Source organism: Panthera onca, chromosome A3, assembly GCF_046562875.1.
Source record: "Panthera onca isolate mPanOnc1 chromosome A3, mPanOnc1 haplotype 2, whole genome shotgun sequence".
NCBI classification, from domain to species: domain Eukaryota; kingdom Metazoa; phylum Chordata; class Mammalia; order Carnivora; family Felidae; genus Panthera; species Panthera onca.
This window is the reverse complement of record NC_138341.1, coordinates 129186527-129192395: the sequence shown is the minus strand read 5'-3', so window position 1 is coordinate 129192395 and position 5869 is coordinate 129186527. Positions and strand designations below refer to the sequence as shown.

Below are 5869 nucleotides of genomic sequence, written 5' to 3'. Positions count from 1 at the left end.
CATCAGTTGATGGCATAGTTTTTTTCTCCCCTATCCTGAGCAGTAGCTTCTATCAGTAAGAAAAGAATACTGATGACATATTAAGGTATCGATGTTTTAATGACTTTTAAGACTTAGCTGCTATAGCACTTTTTAAACATCTTACTCTTACTAAGCTGTAAGTGTTCTGCCAGGTAAATTGCAGGCTAAGTTGTTCCTGAAAGCCAGCACGAATGTTCTGTGTACCTATCTTGTCTAACCTGGGTGTTTCAAAAACACTAAATTTCTAACTGTAGTATAGCTTATGGAACATACAGTATCTTTTAAGTTTGCAGGAAGTCATACTTTGAGCAAATAAGCTTAGAAACGAGTTGACTTGCAGATAAGAGACATCTCTAAGTTATTTAACAAGCATATTTATTGAACTGTATTCCTAATTACATTTTCCTGGCTTAATTTGGCTGCTAAAGAAACTCAAAGTCTGATTTTTCCATCGCATTTCTAACAGATACCACCAGAAATTAATACCAGGACGTAAAACCTTTGGTGTCATTTTGAACATTACCTTTTCCCATAATTGAATCCATAGGACACATTCCAGTAGGGCTTCTACTGTTCTGTTTCCCTTTTACACCGAGCTATGTAGCCAGCCAGCACACTACAGACCCACCTCCCTTGGGGAAGTGACGTCTCTTCGTCGTTAATAACAACTAGAAAGTTCATCACTGTTGGATGTAAAATTAGTTTTAAGCTAATGAAATACGGTACTTGCTGTTGTGGTTGAATGCTTAGAATCTCTTCTACTTCATCTAAACCCAGAGTTTTCATTGTCAGGTATGTGGAGCAGAGATGAAGTAACTACCTCAGAACTCACTAGAGTAGATAGCTATCTTCTGCCTTTTTAATCTTTTTGGTTCTTACACCCACAGTCATTACAACACTGTCACTATTGGAATTTATAGTAAAGAAAGTATTTGAGCAATGAAGACTTCATTACTTAGAAGTTATTTAGAAAATCTGGACTATTTAGATGCATGTTTTTTCGTAAATATGATGAGCACTAAAATATTCTTAAACATTTACATGTCAATCTAGCATCTCTTTTTACTTTGTAAATTAGGCCAAGGACGAAATCCAGATGTTTTCCCTTTGTATCTGTATTATCACTGTATGAAATCTAAGTATATCTAAGAAAAACTAAACTTGGGATAAAATTATTTTGCTTATTTCATGGTAGCTTTTGCCTGTATTCTGCAACGTGTAATTAGGTTTTTCATCTTTGTTTCTCTAAATCAGATGCTTTGGCGCCCCTCCCCCGCCCCCCCCCTTTTTTTTTTTTTTTTTTTACTTTTCCAGCTATTGTTTTCCCTTGAAACATTGATTGGGCTTTTAAAGATATATTTTATTACAATTTCAGAGATGGGGTTGGATGAAATGGCTTGTTTAAACCCGCTAACTGAAGTCTTCGAATTGAGCCATATAGAACCACAATTTGTACTATTTTGAATCACGTCAGGATCTTTTGGGATGTTAGGTATGGTTTGAAACTATTTTAACTTGAAATTTAGAGAAACAGCCCAAGATCAACGTACTTACAGAGCAGACCTTAAGAAAACAGGCTTGGTTAAACCTTCATGATTGGTATTCGTTACTCTCCAGTCTGTTTAGCCAAGGACATGCTCTCAGATGCACCTGCTATGAAAGGTGGGTTCGGAAATGTTGACATAATGTGTTGGTTGGGGTTGACCTAAATCGAGAGGCAGACTCTGCCCGTGTGCTATCCAGATTGTGTGCGCCCTAAAAGTGTCCCCGAGACTACAGTCGGCATAGTCATCGAGCATCTTGGGGAGGCCCGTTGGCAACACCCCTTCTCATCCTCAGGCTTCACCAGTCCGGTGGCCTCAACGCGCTAGGGATCCCGTTTGTCTTCTTCAAGCCAAGGAGAAGAGCCCATCACCGACCCGGAAGAATGTCCAGTCCCAGGGCGGCAGCCGGCCTTCTGTAAGACGCAGCCCCTGCCCACCGAGTAGCCCACCCCACCGGGACGGGGCCAGGCCTCCGAGGGCCCGTGTCTCCTCTCCAGTCGCTGTGTGAAGCACGAGGCCCTCACGCCTCATCTAAGGCGGGAGGCATCGCGCTTGGCCGCCCAGGTGCCCCTGCCCTTCCCGCGGCCGCCGAGCCCGTGAGAGCGCGGGCCTCCCGGCACGTGGAGCCGCCGGGCTGCCCGCACGCCCCCTCCCGCCAGATGTAGTCCAGGCCCAGCTGGGCCCGCGCAGGGATCCCCAGCACGGCCACCTGACTGAGTGCAGGGCGTGCTGCGGCCCGCTGCTTGTGCCTCCGCCGCCGGCGCTGCGGCCGGAGGAAGGCGCCCGCCGTGCACACGGGCCCTGGAAGCGCACTGCGGCCATTATCCGCGGCGCCTCCTAGTGGGTCAATGGCAAATCCTCTTGGTTCTCGCGAGAGCTCCCCCTCAGAGGGGATTATATAATTTCTCTTGGGTGGGGGTGCTGGTGCCACCCTCCCTCCAAAAAAGTTTGGTGCAAGCACAAGTGGGAGTGAGACGGTTGTCCCTGGGGGACATGGGGGGAAGGGGTAAAGCCCCCCACTGCCCCCCCCTACTTAGCTGGACAATGAGTCCTCTTATGCTAATGAGGTATTTACGTCACTTCCGCTCTTTCTCGGCCGCCATTTTGGCTAGGGCAGGTTCGGGGACTCGCTCCGAGGCGCTTGTATTGTCTGCTGAGGGGAGACGCGGGATCGGCCCCCTCCCCCGCCCGTTGCCGCCGCCGCCTCCGCCGGCCCGGTCTCCCCTCCGCCGCCCGCCGGGATCCATGAGCTGAACTCCCGCCCCCCCACCCCCCCTCCCGGCCGCCGCCATCTTGTGCCCCCTCCCCCTCCCGCGGGCAGCGCTAAGGGGGATTTTGGCGTCTCCTCAGACACAGCTCCCTCTCTCGGTCCCCGCTGCTGAGGAGCGAGAGGAGCGCGGCCGCCGCCGCCGCCCGCCTGCCCGCGCCGGTGAAGCCGCCTCTCCCACACCCTCCGTCTCCTCCCTCCGCCCCTCCTTTGTCTGCACCGCTCGACGACGCTGCCGCCGCCGCCGCCCGCGCGGGGACTGGAGGGAGCCGCTCGCGCCGCCGCCGCCGCCCGCCGCTCTGCTGCGCCCGCCGCGCCCCCCGGCAGCAGCCGCGGCCGCGGCGCGAGCCGGAGCCCGCCGAGCCGGAGCGCGACGAGGCCCAGGGCGCGCCCTCGCCACCGCCGTGCCGCCGCCATCCGCCCGCCGCCGCCGCCGCCGCCGCCCGGCCCCCGAGCACGCCGGCCCCGCGCGCGCCTCGAGGCCGAGTCAAGGTAAGCCCCGGCGGCCGCCGCGCGCCGACCCCGCCGCCCGGCCCCGCTCCCGCCGAGCCGGCCCCGCGGGCGCATTGTTGTTTCCCCCGCCAGCCCTCCGGCCGCACACGCTCCTTCGCCTACTCCGGTGCTGACGGAGCGCCCGCCCCGGCGCGGACCGCTACCCGGGCTCCGCTCCGGGGTCCAGGCGCCTCCTCCTGCAGCCCGACCCCCCTTCCCCGCCCCGTGAGCCCGCCGAGGCCAGCAGCCAGCCTGGCCCCCGGAGCTCGTGCCGCTGATGGCATCTCCCTCCACCCCGCCCCCAGCAAGAAGCGAGCAGCTCCCATCCCTGGAACTAATCCCTTCTTCCCGTCCTCCCCCCCCCCCCCCCAAAACGAGCCCCCCACGCACACCCCCAGTGCTTGGGACGAGCCTTCTGCCAGGTCTGCCCACCCTTAGCTGGGGGGAGGGGGGACAGATTGGGGGGCGGGGAGCATGCATGGCACGGGAGTGGAAAGTCTGTGCCTCCGCCGTGCAACCCTTCCTCCCTAACATGCCAGCTCCCCTCCTATCCTAACCGCGGAGTCCACCGCCACCCCCTTTTCTCAGAGTCGCAGCTGCCTGGTCAGCACGACCTCTTCCGAGCATTCTGAGCCCCAACTTTGCAGTAAGACGGTAAAAAATGGAAATTCAGAAAGCTGCGAAAAGATTTTTTTTTTTTTAATGCAATGAATGGGGAGGAGTTCTTTGAGCACCCTTTTATTCACCTCTCTTTCCTCTGGGCTGCCTGCCTGCCTGCCTGCCTTCCCCTCCCCCTCCCCCCAACCTGGATGCCTGTCTGCTGGAAAAGGCGCGATTGCTTCTCTTCCTCTTCTGCCCAAGATCAGGCACTAAGGTCTGATACCCTTTTTAGTTACACGTGTGTCCACACTGAGTCTTCTTGATGTTCTTGCATTCACCAGTTCCTCTGGACAGTTCTTGCCATAACCCCATTTCTCAGACAAAGGCTTAGGAGGGAAAAAGAACCAAACTGCTTCCTGTGTTTGCCATTTTAATGCTGTCCATCCCCACACGCCCAATTCCTATCCCTGATGTTTCTCGTGCCAGTGTCTTGAACCTTCAGGAGGAAACAAACAAACAAAAAAAATCTCCTGGGTAGCTTGATACAGTTTCTTTATAAATCTGCATTGTTGCTTCTGGTTTATGGCCACGAAGAAAATACCAGCCCCCACCCAAAATGCACCGCAGCCAAGTCGGCTAAAGGCGATGAGTGTTGGAGTCAGTAGGGGGCGCATTCCCTGCACTGGGTAAGGCTGCAGAGGGGGGAAGGGCCCCAGAGCTAGAACACAGGATGTGCTTCACAGCGCCTTCTACAGACCATGGGAAAATGGACCCAGCAAGACACACTCTCGCACTCTTAGTTGGTGAGCTGACAGCAACATGGCGAAGGATTAAGTGAGTCAAGAGCGGTGATTTTATTTCTTTTAAAGAATCCACCCAGCATTTTAGAAGTTCTGTCTTTTGACTTGTTCACAACTGTTGACCCTGACAATCCACATTTGTTCTTGGCACATCCTTGGTACACAGATTTCCTGTTCTCTGGAATTCTTCCACCTTAAGCTTTGAATGTGTCACCATGTCTTTCCAAGGTCAGGTGGTAAAGGGGAAAGTTTAAAACCTGAGAGTAATGGGTTTGGGAGTATTGCTGATAACCTCCTCTCTTCACGGCCCAAATCTTTCCCAGTCTTTGAGAGTTAAAAACCATTCTCGAGGGATGTTAGATTTCAGTGGGGTAGTAATTTTCATGAGCATGTAGATGGGTGTCATGATTTGCAAAGCCTTGTTGGTAAACATCGAGCCCATGTTGAGTTCTTCGTTGTCAAACTCAGCAGAGTTGATTGTCAAATTTTGTTGCCTTCCAACTTTGGACTTGTAATTGCCGTTCATTATCCTCAGTAGCCAACCACCTTTGCAAAAGTGTTGACACCGGTCTTCTGTGAGCACCCACCTTTTTAGGGTGTGTTGATTTCTATAGATTTTACTCCTCTTGTTATTTCCATAGGTGTGAGATGCACAATGCGAAACCTAGGCCCCAGCTTTTGCACCATGATGCACAGGGTTGTACTTTTTGTACTGAACTGATAGGTGGCCTAGTGGTTATGCCCTGTACTACCATTTTGAGGATCTGGACTCCGTTCCTGCCTTGCTCTTTGGACCACATTGTCAATTCACACCGGTGGGTATATTCATTTTGGAGGGTGGGAACTGCAGCAACAGGGAGGCCAGAGACTTCTTCCTCCTTGCTCACCACCAAAGCCAACACTTCCAAAATATCAGCCTAGCCACATTCCTCAAGGAACCGGTTAGAGCTGGTTGCAGTCGTGGGTTCTGAACAGAGAAATGACTTAATGGCTTGTTTAAGACAAAAATTTTTTAAGTTGCTAATATTGTTTGAATGGTTTGCATTCTGCACTCTTGTGTATAAAGTTAAGTTCTCAATTACTGTTATCTTGATGACCAGTCTCAAGAGTTGCTAAGCTTCTATAAACCTTGGAGATTCTCTGAT

General features: G+C 52.5%; 1 protein-coding gene across 4 annotated transcripts in view; it reads left to right on the top strand.

The window, feature by feature from the left end:
• Nucleotides 1-2610: 2610 nt before the first annotated feature.
• ADNP (activity dependent neuroprotector homeobox) overlaps nucleotides 2611-5869 on the top strand; it is a 30736-nt gene continuing 27477 nt past the window's right edge. For 2 of the 4 annotated variants that reach the window (XM_060620130.3, XM_060620150.3), the window contains exon 1: nucleotides 3812-5539. The gene's annotated coding sequence lies outside the window, so the exon portion shown is untranslated. Of the gene's footprint in view, nucleotides 3325-3811; nucleotides 5540-5869 lie in introns of those variants that run through there. The other 2 variants (XM_060620134.3, XM_078443951.2) reach the window with 2 other exon arrangements.